Source organism: Lissotriton helveticus, chromosome 8 (genome assembly GCF_964261635.1).
Source record: "Lissotriton helveticus chromosome 8, aLisHel1.1, whole genome shotgun sequence".
Taxonomy (NCBI): Eukaryota; Metazoa; Chordata; class Amphibia; order Caudata; family Salamandridae; genus Lissotriton; species Lissotriton helveticus.
Window position 1 is genome coordinate 353,508,832 of NC_136069.1, and position 15,897 is coordinate 353,524,728.

A 15,897-nucleotide genomic window follows, 5' to 3' on the forward strand; every position below is an offset into this window, starting at 1 on the left:
ATACCAAGTTTTTTCCAAAAACCAACAACTAGCGCAGAGCGAGCTCTGCACACCCTGGACGCCAGAAGGGCAGTCATGCACTACATTGAGAGGACGAAGGGACACAGGAAAACAAAACAGTTCTTTGTGTCATTCGCCAACAGTTTCATGGGAAAGGCAGTAACCAAAAAGACTATTGCACGATATATCGCACAGACAATTCAACTCTGCCACAAATGCGCAGGACAAGAGCTAGCAGAGGGGACACGTGCCCACTCCACTAGGAAAAAGGGTGCTACAATAGCTTTCCTGGCTAACACACCCATACAGGACATATGCCTGGCGGGAACATGGGCTTCGGTGCACACGTTCACGAAGCACTACTGTGTGGATATACATATGAACAAGGAAGCACAAGTCTGACAAAAGGTGCTCCAGCACATATTCAATAACCAACGCTCATCTTCCACCCAGCCGCCACAGAGATGAGAAACCGCTACAAAATCTATGCACAGCATAGTGAATCCAGAAAGATTCACGCTGCAAAACAAATAGTTTTCTTACCTGTCGGTGTAGTTTTGCAGCTTGAAGATCTTTCTGGATTCACTAGCGAACCCACCCACCTCCGCCAGAAAGATGAGGCTGGAGAGAGAAGAGCTGGATATAAAAAAAAAAAGGTTTAAAAAAGGACTTATAAGTACAAAGTGGTAAAATATCACCTAAATAGAACATTGCCATTACTTCGGAAACGAAAGAAACACGGAAAAAAAAGAACCCGAAGATGGCGCCCAAGAGTGGGAGCTTCCGCAGGAAGCATGCCGACGTCAACGGAAATGCACCCAAGGAGGTGTGACGCCGACGCCCACCTGGGCTACAAAAAAAAAACAAAGAAAAGACTACGAATCCGGACCCAACCACAAGACCGCGGAATAATGCACAGCATAGTGAATCCAGAAAGATCTTCAAGCTGCAAAACTACACCGACAGGTAAGAAAACTATTCGTTTGGTTACCTAAACTTGCCTCCCGACTGTATGAATATTATCAAAGAGGCAAGGAGGCCTACCACCAGGGCATGCTATGCGGCGAAATGGAAGCGATTTGTCATCTATTGTAAAAATGACATAAATCCGCTAGATGCATCTACTCAGGACATCATCTGTTACATTTACACAGATGCAATCTAGCTTACAGCTCCATTTGTATCCAGTTAGCTGCAGTGCCAGCTTATCTTCAAAACAGGCAACACCTTTCCCTCTTCAGGGTACCTGCTATTAAAGCTTTCTTAGAGGGACTCAAACAAATCATTCCTCCGAGACACCCACCTTCACCTGTCTGGAACCTCAACGTGATTCTTACCAGACTAATGGGACCACCTTTTGAACCGCCACACTCCTGTGAGATACAATTCCTAACGTGGAAAGTGGCTTTCGTAGTGGCAATTACATCACTCAGAAGAGTTAGTGAGCTGCAAGCCCTAACTATTTAGGAGCCGTTCATACAAATTCACGCTAATAGGGTAGTGCTGCGAACTAACTCTAAATTTATGCCAAAAGTGGTGTCCCAGTTTCACATCAATCAAGCTATAGAACTGCCAGTATTCTTCCCTAATCCAGATTCCGTGGCAGAACGAGCTCTACATACCCTTGATGTTAAAAGAGCTCTCCTCTACTATATAGATAGAACAAAACTTTTCAGAAAGACTAAACTGTTTATTGCCTTTTCACCACAGCACAAAGGCAACCCCATTTCCAAATCAGGTATAGCCAGATGGATTGTTAAGTGCATACAAATTTGTTATCAAAAAGCTAAACGCACTTTAACAGTTCCCCCAAGAGCGCATTCAACACGCAAGTTAGGGGCATCCAGGGCTTTCTTAGGAAACATTCCTCTAGAAGACATATGTAAGGCAGCCACATGGACTGCCATACATACATTTACCAAACACTACTGCGTAGATGTACACTCCAAACAGCAGGCAGCTGTAGGGCAGGCTGTACTCAAGACTCTTTTTCAAACTGCTGCAGCTGGCACGGGCAACCGCCGCTAAGAGGGTACTGCTATACATTCTATGCATAAGATGTGAATTCAGCAGCCCACATGCCTCGACGGAATATGCTACTTACCAGTATGCATCTGTTCTTGGCATGTAGGGCTGCTGATATTCACATCGCCCTCCCTCCTCCCCGGTGCCTGTCGCAGCTGTAACATTCACAATTAATCTCTAGCATGGACATCACTTACTGTATCATACTCCATCCCTGCAACAATGGCGAAAAACAATCTGAGGATGGAGAGGATGCCCATGCGCACTGTAGTCCAGGGGAGGAGCCACCTATTTTGTGATACTTCGAAGACTCTTCCAGGACAACAATGTGCAATCATCCGGACCCAACACTAGGCGGCGATCTATGCATAAGATGTGAATGAGCAGCCCTACATGCCAAGAACAGATGCATACTGGTAAGTAGCATATTCCTTTCTTGTGGCTATTACCTCTCTTAGGAGAGTTAGTGAGATTCAAGCTTTCACTATACAAGAACCATTTTTACAATTACACCATAATAAAGTGGTTTTAAGAACAAATCCTAAATTCCTTCCAAAAGTCATTACCCCGTTCCATTCAAACCAATCTGTAGTTACCGGTGTTTTTCCAAAACCCAGACTCTGTGTCAGAAAGAGTTATACACACCCTAGATGTTAAAAGAGCTCTTCTCTATTACATTGATAGAACAAAAGCATTTCGCAAAACAAAACCAATTGTTTGTAGCTTTCTCTCCACCACATAAAGGCAACCCCATCTCTAAAGCAGGAGTTGCTAGGTGGATTGTCAAATGCATTCAAATATGCTATCAAAAAGCAAAGCGAACACTAACAATTCCTCCTAGGGCGCACTCCCCACACAAACTGGGAGCCTCTATGCCCTTCTTAGGGAACATTCCTCTAGAAGACATATGCAAGGCAGCAACATGGTCTACAACACATACTTTCACTAAACACTACTGTGTTGATGTGCAAGCCAAGCAGCAAGCTGCTGTTGGCTAAGCTAACCTCAAAACTCTATTTCAAACTACTGCAACAGATACAGGCGACCACCACTAGGGGAGATACTGCTATATAATCTATGCTCAGTGTGAGATCTGCAGCTCTCATGCCTCGATCGGAAAATGCTACTTACCAGTATGCATCTGTTCTTGGCATGTAGAGCTGCAGAGTCTCACACGCCCACCCACCTCCCTGGGATCTGTATCTGTTCCAGTTCCATCTTAATTAGATTTGCACACATGGACATCTCTTTTTTCTTTCTACTAACTCCATTTCCCATCATGGCGAAAAACAATCTAAAGATGGAGCCGATGGCCATGCGCACTGTCGTCCAAAGGAGGAGTCGCCTATCTTGTGACTACAAAGCCTTCTTCCAAGATGACAACATGCAATCATCCGAAACCAACACCAGGTGGCGATCTAATGCTCAGTGTGAGACTCTGCAGCTCTACATGCCAAGAACAGATGCATACTGGTAAGTAGCATTTTCCTTCCTTGTAGCTATTAAATTTGTAAGGCATATTAGTGAGCAGCAAGTACTTACCTTACAGGAGCCTTTCATTGAGGTGAATAGAAGCGATGCTCTTAGAACTAACCCCAAATTAATCAAGCAATCGAGCACCTGGTCTTTTTCCCTCTCTCACTGTAGCTTTTTGTACATTTGATGTCAACCTAGCTCTAATGTACTGCATTGACTGAAATGTTCCCATAGCTAATATTTGGAAGGCAGCTACATGGTCAACTCCACATACCTTCACAAAACACTATTATGTCGATATTTCAGCCCACCAGCAGGCTAGCGTTGGTAGGACAGTTTTAAGAATCTTGTTCCAGACCTCTTCATGCTCCACTGACTGACCGCTACTTTGCAAGGTTACTACTTTAGTCAATGCAGAGCATGTGTATGTACAACCACACATGCTACAAACTGAAAATGTTACTTACCCTGTAAGCTTCTTTGTAGCATGTAGTGCTGTAGATTCTCATGTACTCACCCACCTCCCTGGGACTGGTGTGAGTTGTAGATGTACTTATCTTTAACACTTTTTCCTTGCACTATACGCATGGTTAACATAATGTTCTCACTCTCTACTCCATACTTTCACTTCCCACAGTGCAAAAAACTATATAACAATGGGGTCCGTGTCCATGTGCATTGCCCGCTAAGGACGGAGTCACTCCACACCTGTGACTCGAAAGACTTATTCGAGCAAAAACAACTTGCAATGTCTGAGCTCAAAGCTAGATGTCAAGAGTATGCAAAGCTCTACACTTTCTTAATTACACCTACACTCATTGTCACAGGCTTTTTTTCTGCCATCTGACTCAGGTCTTTCTAGATGCCCCAACCTCCATTGAGGCGGACTGCTCCTGGGTGGAATCATTGGACCAGGAAAATCTGACACAGCCACCAATTCCTATTTTATCGGGTCCTCTTTCTTCTGCAAGTGAACATTTGAGGTGACTAACTGTTGTGTTGCCCTCCGACTCACCAGTGGTCCATGTCACTGCTGGATCTCTGAGGAAGCCGCCTCTAAGCCTTGCCCTTCTGTAGTGCTTTGAGCACTGTTGTTGAGCACCACAAATTGCATAAATGCAAGAGTCCTGCCTAGTTTTTGCCCCGTTGAAGGTTAAGAACCTGTCAACTTATTTTGTCACCTAAGTTGGAAAGATTTTTTTTTTATGTGACCTGTGGGCTGAGCAAAGCACTTTCTAATGTTTCAATAAAGTAATGATTTACTTCGTGTCCATACTCTACTCTGTGATCAACTAACTTCATTTACAAACATTTTGTATTCCATGTCACCACAGGTAGTGTTACGTAAGCCTTTGGGGAGAAAGACTTGTACATATTATTTTTAGGTCTCGCGTGGCGTTGGCGCGCATGCGCTGTTCTCGCCATGGGAGGCCCCTTTGGGAATCTATACGGATTCCAAAGCGTGGACGGACAGAAGATGTGCACGCGCTCGTCAGCGTCACCCTGCTGCTGGCAATGTCAGCGTCCCCTCCTGACTGGCACCTTCGTTTCTTAAGCCGTTCACTTGCTTAGTGTTCTGAAGTCTCTCTTCGATGTCTGTTTTGATTTTAACTTTGCTCCGATAGGGTGCAAAAGTAAATTCCGTCTTGCTCGTTACACAAGGACTTACAAACTGGTTGTATTTGTGGTTTACAGTGCTACCAGCTGTTGAGGGGGGGGGGGGAGGTCTGAAAGCAGCTACCTGGTGAATAATATTCACAATTGTTGAGTTGCTGGCCTCTTGCGCGTGCTAGGTCCCACAGCAATATATTAAAACACTCTGACACAGGATGAAAAGTGCTTTACTGACTACGAGGCCAGACCAATCGGGCTTATTAAGTTGGCGGTGACTTCTCCACAGCATTGTTACCAGTTGCCCAAGTAAACATCCCTGTAGGCAAGTACTTCAGTGCCCCACATAGGGATAATGAGCACTATCCAAATGCTGCAATACAGTACCACCATGGGTAGCACCAACCGGAGAATAATAAGCACAATTATTGGTTTCTGACCTGGGTTGATCCCTAAAAGCAGGGTTATGCATGGTTGGGCTGCCCAATGATTTTGATAGAGTTCATTTTATACTAAGGGCTCTGATCTTTGAGAATGACTCCTTTATGTGTAATTGTTTGAGTTAGTCTATCAGCAAATAAACGTTTTGAAAAGGACTTCCTACATTCTGATGGTGTTTGTGGTCATTACATCTTTACCCGTTTTAGATCTAAGGTGCCACTTTAGCAGTATTTGCTCGCAATAAAAATGCTAGCTAACATATATGCAAAGACCTACATTTTCCCAGGTAGGTGTACCAGCAGCTCATGCATTCCAAGTCTGCATTATATTTGCCCCGCTGTGCAGCCAGAACATGCCCTTTTTGCCAGATGCCCGCCATGCCCCTATTTAACACTTCCTCCTCTGCTAATTGTCCTTTCTCTGTCTATGAAGTGCACGTGCTTTTGTGCGCCAAAGAACTTCCAGTGCAGAGGATGCCGTAGTTGACGTGATTTGCAGATATCTGAAGCTCTTCGATTTTCATAGAGTGGAAACTGCAATCTTTTTCTTCAGCAGAATGTTTTGTTTCTGATTCAAAGGGGCTACTTTGAAAAGCAACAAAGAGGAAGAGAATAAATTGCAACCACTTATATTCTTGACGCTTTCTAACTTTCAAAACCTCTGATGTTCAGCCTGTATATACCAGCATGCTCCAAGTGTAGTTTGTGCTCGCTTCGGCAGCACATATACTAAAATTGGAACGATACAGAGAAGATTAGCATGGCACCTGCACAAGAATGACTCGCAAATTCGTGAAGCATTCCATATTTTGCCTTTTGATCTTTAATCTACAATGGTAATCCAGTACACATTCTTATGTTTTTACTTTAATTTATTTACATTTTTCCAAATTGAATTTAATGATATTGACGTTATTGCAAAACTAAAATAATTTCGACGCAACTGACTTACTTCGTGTTTCGATCATCCAAAATTTACATTAACTGCATCATTACGATGTGATTTTTTTTTTCACTTAATGTTCATGTTCTCATTGCTCGCAGTTCATGGACTACATTAGACAAACTATGGTGTAGAGGTAGGCGGCTCAGCTAGAGGCCCTCTTGGGTTTCAAACCCAAAACGAGCCGAGCCTTCATGTGGCTTCTGCCTGCCACCTATGGTGGAACGTCCTGTGCCAAGAATGAAAGACCAGCATTGGCATAGCCAATAGGTCTCGCCTTTGCGACTTTATAAGTGTTTAGTTATCCTGCACAATATCCTTGGTGCAACATCATCAACTGTTGCATGGTTAAACACTTATAAGTTCTCAAAAGTGAGACCTAATGGCTATGCCAATGCTTGTTTTTTCTGCCTGTGATGAGGACCTAAATTGCCACATGCTCATTAAGGTAAGTGAAAGCATGTCAAGAATAATTACAGCATGAAAAACTTGTGAAATGTGTTAGTTGAAAAGAACTTGAAGCATTTGAAGAGAGCATGCAGACAGACGTTTCGCATCCATTGAACCGAGAAAACACGTTGTGTTGGAAGATTAAAGATCACGAATATGCGAATAGCATACAAAAGTAAACTGAGAAAATACTCTATAAAGCATGTGAAACATACATTGTAATCTTATTAGAACGCCCTAATAGCGTAAAGTGTCTATGGATATAAAAGATCAACATATGAAGATGATGTACACATGGCAAACAACCATATCATTAAATTAAAGTGCAAATATCATTTACAAACATACCGATTCAACGGTAAAGAATCAAGTAACTCTGTCCATTCTTTAGTTGTTCTTTACATGGTCTGAGTTTAGAACATTGATATCAGACCGCTGGGCTTACACTGTAGAGAAAGTAGCTTACCTAATTCTACTAATATGCATTTTTTTTATGAAGATGAGCGGTTGTTTTAGTGAATTTAGGAAGAGTTTGTTGGTATTTCAGAAATTTTAACATGAATAATTTCAGATAATGTTGATTAAAACAATGTGAGAAAAACACAGACTGCACTAGAAATATAACAATCACTGCGTCCACCTCAGTGTTGAGGCAAAAAAAATGGATATTTGGAAGCCATATCGCCCTACGGGTGCTCTGGTTGAGGCTGGAGGAGATATTTAGCCTGCTACTGCCTGCAATTGTATTATGAGGCTCCTGATTTAAGGTGCCAACTCTTTCTCCTGTTTTGTGGTCTCATTATAGATCGCGTTATCTATACTTAGAGTGGGCTTTGAGACTGGCTCTTGCTCCTGACTTGTTTTCTTTCTTTTGTCATTCACTGGTCCTGTTCTGATGGCTTTCCTCCCTATTTGTGTTTGCCTTGCCCCTGGAACATTTAGGTTTCACCTTGCATTTTTGATTGGTTGAGTTTTCTATTTCAGCTAAAACCTGATGAGAGTTAAGTGTATATTTAAAGCATTTGTAAAGTGCACTATCACCCACATGAGTATCTTGACTGAGCAGGTGTGAGCACGTGCCTATCATAGGTAGGTTAATTGAAAAGCCAGCTTTCTGAAGAACAACAAGAAGAGGAAGATGCTCTTGCGTGGAGTGGAGGTTGTTCCCCTCTCTAGGAGTGAAGGTGTATTTCTGATAGATACATCTGCCGTGTGGATTCATCACCTTGTGAATATCCCCCTTGCGTCAGCAACATTCGGAAATTATTTTCGTAGCTTCGCGCCGACGTGGACTTGGACTTCATAGAGGCACGGCATCGCTCGCGACTCCGCTGACGTCACCGACGCCCATAATAGGCCCACGTCGGCGGGATGACATCAGTTCCCTTTTTTCCGCGTCGTCGACGCTAACGGTTTCGGGAATCTCAGTAGCTATACTGTGACTTTGTTTCGATAAGATGTCGAAGAAGACCGGTTTCAAGCCCTGCAGGGAGTGCGGAAAAATGATGTCCATCACGGATCCGCACGAGGACTGTATTTGGTGCTTAAGCTCCGATCACGACGTGGATGGATGTTCATCATGTCGTAAGATGAATCCGAAGAACCTGCGGGAGAGGGAAACCAAGCTACTTGTGGCAAAACTTAAGGCCGACAAGGGTAAGAAGACATCAAGATCTCGCTCGAAGAAGAAGTCGAAGTCGAGGTCCCGATCTCGTGAGAGTTCGGCCTCGAAGTCTTCTTCGGACCATGCTTCAAGGTCAAGGAAGAAGCACAGGAAGAGGAGATATGAGTCTCGACGTCACTCGGGTGAGAAGTCAGACTCGAGGTCGCCCAGGAAGGTTCATTCGAAGGTGGTCCCGCCGCAGGAAACTCCGGATCAGGAAGGTGAGGCTTAGCCTTCGGGGTCGCAGGTTCCCTCTCCGGAGTCCAATCCATCTCCGGCGCCTTCTCCGGCTCGAGAGGAGGAAGAGGTAGTTCCTGTGGAAGTTGAAGAATCTGCGCCTTTTGTTGAGCCGGATTCGATCCCACCTCGGTCAGCCTGAGGGTGTTCAACCACCTTTTCCAGCACCGGGCCAAGACCCTTCAGCGTTCTTAAACGCTATGTATGGTGTATTCTCAAGGGCGTGGCACCCCTCTGGTGCACCTTAGGGTCCCATGGGTCCTCTGGCATTTAATTTGGGGGTTCCTCATTCATATGACCCGGCTCCATTCATGCCGTTTATGCCAGCCCCATCGACGCCGTGGCAGTGTCGTCACCGACTCCTCCGAAGTCGCCGACTCCAATGCAGACGTCGCTTGCTCCGAGTAGACATCAGGAGCGTTCACCTCGGCCATCGAAGTCGGTTCCGACTCCGTCGGAGTCGTTGATGGATCCGGTGCCGAGGCGTGTAAAGGAGAGGTCCAGAAGAGAAGCTCAGCGTCTCTTGGAGGAACGAAGTTATGCCGACTCTCGCCCTGACTTAGAAGAGGGTGAGCTGGGAGAAGATTGTTTTGAGGAGCTGGCTGATGCCAGTGGCCTGGATTTTTCCCCGGAGTGGGAATTGCCCTCAGGACATGATGCGCCTTCAAAGGATGTCCAGCCATATCATGTGGTAATGAGGAAGGCTGCGGGACTTTTAAATTTAACATTACCAACAGTTGAATTTAAGTCAAACCTTCCGACAGAAGATCTTCACTCTCCGAGTTCGGCTGTGGAGCCTTTACTTCCATTTAATGAAGCATTAACTGAGCCCATTATGGAGGTGTGGAAGAAGCCGCTTTCTGCTCCTGCTGTATCCAAGAGTGTGGCTAGAAGATATAGGGTAGCTCCAGAGGACCCTGCTTTCTTAACATCTCACCATTCTCCAGAGAGCCTGGTGATTCAGGCTGCGTGTTCTAAGAAGTCTATAAGTGCTATTCCCCAAGTTCCTGGGGACAAGGAGGCTAAAAAACAAGATCAGGTGGCCAAGAAAACTTTCTCTTCTGCTAGTATGGCCTTGAAGTCTACAAATGCCACTTGTCTCATGGGGAGGTATGTGCACGCACTTATGGACTCAATGCGTGCTTTGGCTCCTAAGATCCCTGAGGAGAACAGGAGTGATTTCGAGGTGGTGTCTGACACCCAAGCAGCGGCACGCCAAGTAATTCAGAGCGGTCTTGACACGGCTGATTCTGTGGCTCGTATTATGGGTACTGCAGTTGCTACACGAAGATCGGCTTGGCTAAAGTCCTCGGACTTTTCTGCTGATGTTCAGGCAGCGCTTTTGGATCTGCCTTTTGACGGAGGAGGACTATTTGGCAAGAAAGCAGATACAGCCCTCGAAAGGTTTAAAGATATCAGAGCTACTGCCAGGTCTTTGGGCCTTCAGATTAGAGGTGCTTCGACCAAAAAGTTCAGAGGGTTTGGACGCTCTTCCTTTCGGAACTTTAGACAAGGTCAGCAGCAGCAACAACAGCAGCAGCAGAACACCTTGTACAGGTCATACAGGGGAAAGCAAAGGGGTCGTCTTCGAGGGCGTCAAACCTCTTCCTCCTCCTCCAACCCCCAGCCACAGAAAAGCAGCCCTAGATCCGCCATTCAGGATCATGTGGGTCCAGTGGGGGGTCGGCTTACCTATTTTCTACGGGATTGGGATTCGGTTACATCAGATCTTTGGGTTGTCATTCTCGTAGAAAATGGGTATGCCCTTCCCCTTCGGGAATTTCCTCCCAATTACCCTCCTTGCCAAGGTTTTTGCACGGAGGATCATCTGTTGCTTCTGCAGGAGGAGGTATAGACTTTGTTAAGAAAGGGTGCGATAGAGGTGGTCCCAGAGCAGGAAAGGGGTCAGGGATGCTGCTCCCGATATTTCCTGATCCCCAAAAAGGATGGCAGACTTCGCCCAATCCTGGATCTTGAATCTCTATCTGAAACAAGAGAAATTCAAGATGCTCACCCTTGCTCAGGTTCTTCAAGCGCTGCTGGAAGAAGACTGGATGGTGTCGCTCGACTTACAGGATGCGTATTTCCACATCCCAATCCTGAAGTCACACAGAAAGTATCTCCGTATTACGGTGGGATCGCAGCATTACCAGTTTGCGGTCCTTCCGTTTGGTCTTCCTACTGCGCTTCGAGTCTTCACCAAGGTGATGGCTGTGGTGGCAGCACATCTCAGGGGATTCCGGTATTTCCCTATTTGGACGACTGGCTGATCAAAGCGGAGTCGTCAGAGAGAGTGCTCCAGCATCTGCAGGTTACGACTCAGTTGTTGTACCGTATGGGTTTTTCAATAAATGTACCCAAGTCTCACCTGGTGCCCTCCCAGCGCAACCTGTTCATAGGTGCGGTACTGGACACTACTGTGTGTCGTGCATTCCCTCCCCCTCAAAGGATTCGCGACTTACAGGACATGATTCCTTTATTTTACAATGGAGCGGTCGTTCCAGTCCTGAAGGTCCTTCGTCTGCTCGGTCTGATGGCTTCATGCATTCTGCTGGTCAACCATGCACGCTGGCATATGAGGGCGCTCCAGTGGTGCCTCCGCAGGCAGTGGTTTCAACACCAAGGGGATCTCAGGCAGTCAGTGAGGATCTCCAGAGAGGCTGCAGCGGATGTATCTTGGTGGGGCGTGGAAGGCAATCTGTCACAAGGGAAGCCTTTCCATCTGTCTACATCGGTGGCCATGGTGATAACGGATGCATCCACTCTAGGGTGGGGTGCTCATCTGGGGGATCTGGAGGTCAAGGGTCTTTGGTCTCCAGAGGAAAGGTTGCTTCACATCAACCTTCTAGAATTGCGGGCGATACGTTTGGCGCTCAAGGCCTTCCTCCCTTCCCTTCGCGGTCGGTCAGTGCAAGTCCTGACGGACAACACGACCGCGATGTGGTACATCAACAAGCAGGGAGGAGTAGGGTCGCAGTGTCTGCAGGGAGGCTCTGCGGCTCTGGTCTTGGGTTCAGGACCATCAGATTTGTCTGATTGCAAATCATCTGGCCGGGATTCTGAACGTGCGAGCAGACAGTCTGAGTCGTCAGTTCTCGGCCGACCACGAGTGGAGGCTCCATCCAGAGGTTGTTCTCGACATCTTTCGGATGTGGGGGGAACTCCTCGGGTGGATCTGTTTGCCACTCGCGGGAATGCTCACTGCCCGTCGTTCTGCAGTCTCCAGTATCCGATGCAAGGAGCCTTGGGGGGGGGGAAGCGTTTCAGTTGAGTTGGGGAAGTCCACTCCTTTACGCGTTTCCTCCCATACCTTTGATTCCTCGGGTTCTGAGGAAGATTTGCCAAGACCGGGCCCAAGTCATATTGGTCGCCCCTGGTTGGCCAAGAAGGGTGTGGTACACGGATCTTCTCCACCTCTCCTCTCACCTGCCGCTCCGTCTCCCTCTCAGGGCAGACCTCCTCTCTCAGATGGAGGGGCAGGTTCTACACCCCCACCTCCAGACATTACGCCTTAATGCCTGGAGATTGAACGGGACAACCTGATTTCCTTTTCTCTCCCGCCTGACGTGGTGGATGTCATCTTGTCAGCCAGGCGTGACTCCACTAAGTCCATCTATTCTTATAGATGGTCAAAATTTGTCGTTTGGTGTGGGGAGAGATCTGTAGACCCTTGGAGAGCCCATTTGTCTAATGTTCTCCAGTTTGCCCTTTCTCTGGCGCAGCAGGGTCTTGCTGTTGCCACGGTGAAGGGCTATCTTTCAGCGCTGTCGGCATTTCTCTGCTTGCCTGACCAGCCATCTCTTTTTAAATCACCTGTAGTTTTAAGGTCTTTGAAGAGCCTCTCAAATAAGTTCCCTCCTACTCCTTTTATTGTGCCTCAGTGGGACTTAAATCTTGTTTTGACCTTTTTGATGGGTGCTCCCTTTGAGCCTCTTCATAAATGTCCTATGAGGCTTTTGACTCTTAAGACAGTTTTCCTCGTTGCAATAACCTCGGCAAGGAGGGTAACTGAGCTTCAAGCTCTTAGTTCCAAGCCCCCTTTCTTGACCATTCATGCTGATCGAATGGTTCTTAGGACCAGGGCTGCTTTTCTGCCTAAGGTGGTGACTCCTTTCCACCTTGGTCAATCCATTACCCTCCCTACCTTTTATCCTCCCCCTCACCCTTCCAAGGAGGAGGAGAGATTACACCGTCTGGACCCCAAAAGGGCGGTGTCCTTTTATCTGGACAGATCTAAAGACTGTCGGTTGGATGACCAGCTCTTCATTGGGCGGGTCCGGGCTCCCGAGGGTGGCTCATTCCATCTGCTTTAGGCGCCATCTTTGTTTGGGGCTTCGGCGCTTTTGGTGGGCGCCATCTTTGAGCGGACTGACGCTCGATTGGGTCCAGGGGACGCCTATTTAAGGCGGACTCGGACACTTTGACGGCGGTCAGGCGCTGCTGCAACTTGTGATTTTAGCGCGCTGTATTTCGGCGCTCTGTTTTTAATATTTTCAGCTTTATTGGCGCTTGCCAGCGCATAACTTTGGTCTCTGCTATTCCTGCTCTACCAGGGGTTAGGGGTTCCACCTTCCTCTTACCTGCATTTTAACGGAACATCGCACCGCCGCTTTGGCGGGTCCGGGCTCCCGAGGGTGGCTCATTCCATCTGCTTTAGGCGCCATCTTTGTTTGGGGCTTCGGCGCTTTTGGTGGGCGCCATCTTTGAGCGGACTGACGCTCGATTGGGTCCAGGGGACGCCTATTTAAAGTCGTCCTCTCCGCGCAGCGGGAACGCGCAGAGGGACGCCGTCGCTTAGCCGGAGTCGTGCCAGAGTCCTGCCCGTCTGTGCCCGTCTGCGCTACGGACGTGCAGGACTCTGCATAGGCACTGCTAGTCTGGTGAGGGCTGCGTTCTTAGCCATGCTGGTGTACACTAGTGAAATCCTGCGGGACTTGGGGCGACGCACCGGTAGTTGCAGCCTCCCCCCTTTACATCCACTAGCTGGCCCCCACCATTGTGCCGGCTGCCGATGGACTCTGGAATGTTCAACCTCCATTGTATCCATGCACCAGGTGGTGGATGCTTGCAGCAACCTTCCTGAGGATTCCCTCCGCATCGTTAGTGAAGCACCAGAGACCTGGCGTTAAAACTATCAGGCCGTGTATGACCTGTTACAGGAAGAAGGCCCGGACATCGTGGCCATCACTGAGACATGGCTGAAAGACGACGATGTGGCCATTATCAACCTGGCATTTCCCTCTGACTTTACGGTCTTTACCCTCAATCGACCAACCAGGGGAGGGGGAATCGCTCTTGCTGTTCGATCTAGCTTCACTTGCAGCTGGTCGCCCCTGGCCATTGCAGGGTGTGAAAGTGCGATGTTCAAGATCCTTGTCTCCCCTCTCAGGGATGGTGGTCTATCGTCCCCCTGGGAGCGAAGTGGCGTTTCGCGCTGCTTTTCCCGATGTGGTTAGCTCCTTGGTGGTAGGTTGTCCCAATTTTTCTATTCTGGGGGACCTTAACCTTCATTTCGATAGACCTAACATCCCCTTGGTTAACGGCATTCTTGCGGATCTGGAGGCCATTCAGCTGACTCAACTGGTTCAACAGCCCACCCACATCGGTGGCCATACGTTGGATCCTTTCTTTACCAACCTGCCTGATGCCTCTGTTAGTGCCGTCGTACCCCTCGGCTGGACAGATCACTCTTTGGTCACCATCAGTACCCCCCTGCAGGGTAGGATCACTATCCCCCCTGCTAAACTGGTCGTAAGGCGGCACTGGAGTAATCTTCGGTTGGAGGATTTTCATCGTGTCCTTGCTGCAGAGCCATTAGATCCTTTTGTAACTGTTGAGTCAGGCTACGACGGGTTCTGCGCTTGGATCTCTAAGGCGCTTGATGCGCTTATTCCTCTTACCGCCTGTAAGATCAGTTCTAGGGACTCCAGTCCGTGGTACGACTGCGCCCTTCGTGTACTTAAGGGTAACTGTAGGCGAGCAGAGAGGGCTTGGCGGAAGGCGTACGATATGGGGAAAAAAGCTATCTATCTCGCCTCCGTCAAATCTTACCATCGGGCTGTCTGCCAAGCTCGGGCAACTTACTATACTGCCGAGGTTGGCAACAGCTCCAATCCCTCTAAAACTATCTTTAAACTTATGAAGGATCTATTAGCTAAACGCGCCGGTGCCCCGACCACTGGCTCTACCGCTCACTGTGAGGCCCTTGCTGTGTTCTTTCAGGACAAGGTCCAAAACATCTATATGACCTTTCCATCGATAGGGCCCCCAGTGGGGTCCCCGACCAACATCTTTGGAGATGTCGCTTTGCACACGCTGCCCCCGTTGACATCTGAAGGGTTTGACATCTTGGCGAAGCAGGTTAAATCTGGGTCCCCCGCTGACCCGCTTAGTTCGACTCTTTTTAGAGATCAGTCGTTCGTGGGACGGACCGTGGTGCACTCCTTGATTAACATCTCGTTGGAGTCTGGCACGGTCCCCCCTAGCTGGAAGCGGGCGGTGGTTTCTCCTATCTTAAAGAAACCCTCACTGGACCTGGATAAGCCCGAGAATTATCGGCCAATCTCTCTGCTCCCTTGGCCTACTAAAGTCCTAGAGGCCCATGTCAACAAAGTTCTTTCGGCCCACCTTATCCAGGCTAACATCTTGGATCCCACCCAGAACGGCTTCCGTCCTGGCCACAGTACGGAGACTGCCCTTCTCTCCATGGCGGAACATCTTCGTACAGTGATGGATGCGGGGCAGACAGCGGCGCTCGTGCTATTAGACCTGAGCGCCGCGTTTGATACTGTGTCCCATCCCATCCTGTTACATCGCCTGGAGGAGATTGGGCTGGGTGGCACTGCCCTCCAGTGGTTTCGCTCCTTCCTGGACGATCGTTTCTTTAGCGTTGCTTTGCCACTGTTCCAGTCCCAATTCCATCCTCTGAGACAGGGAGTCCCGCAAGGCTCCTCGCTGAGCCCCACGCTGTTTAATCTGTACGTGAGACCGCTGGCTGAGGTCGTCAAGCAATGGGACATGACTATGGTCTCATATGCTGACGACACTCAGCT

The 15,897-nt window shown here is 47.9% G+C and overlaps 1 protein-coding gene and 1 non-coding gene across 5 annotated transcripts in view; both read left to right on the forward strand.

Moving 5' to 3' along the window:
- The window catches only part of USPL1 (ubiquitin specific peptidase like 1), a 396,693-nt gene that overhangs the window by 191,630 nt on the left and 189,166 nt on the right, over positions 1-15,897 (forward strand). The gene's annotated exons all lie outside the window — the stretch shown is intronic.
- LOC144774609 (U6 spliceosomal RNA) lies at positions 6,258-6,364 on the forward strand. Its single transcript, XR_013600383.1, has one exon. It is a non-coding gene; the product is annotated as a U6 spliceosomal RNA (small nuclear RNA).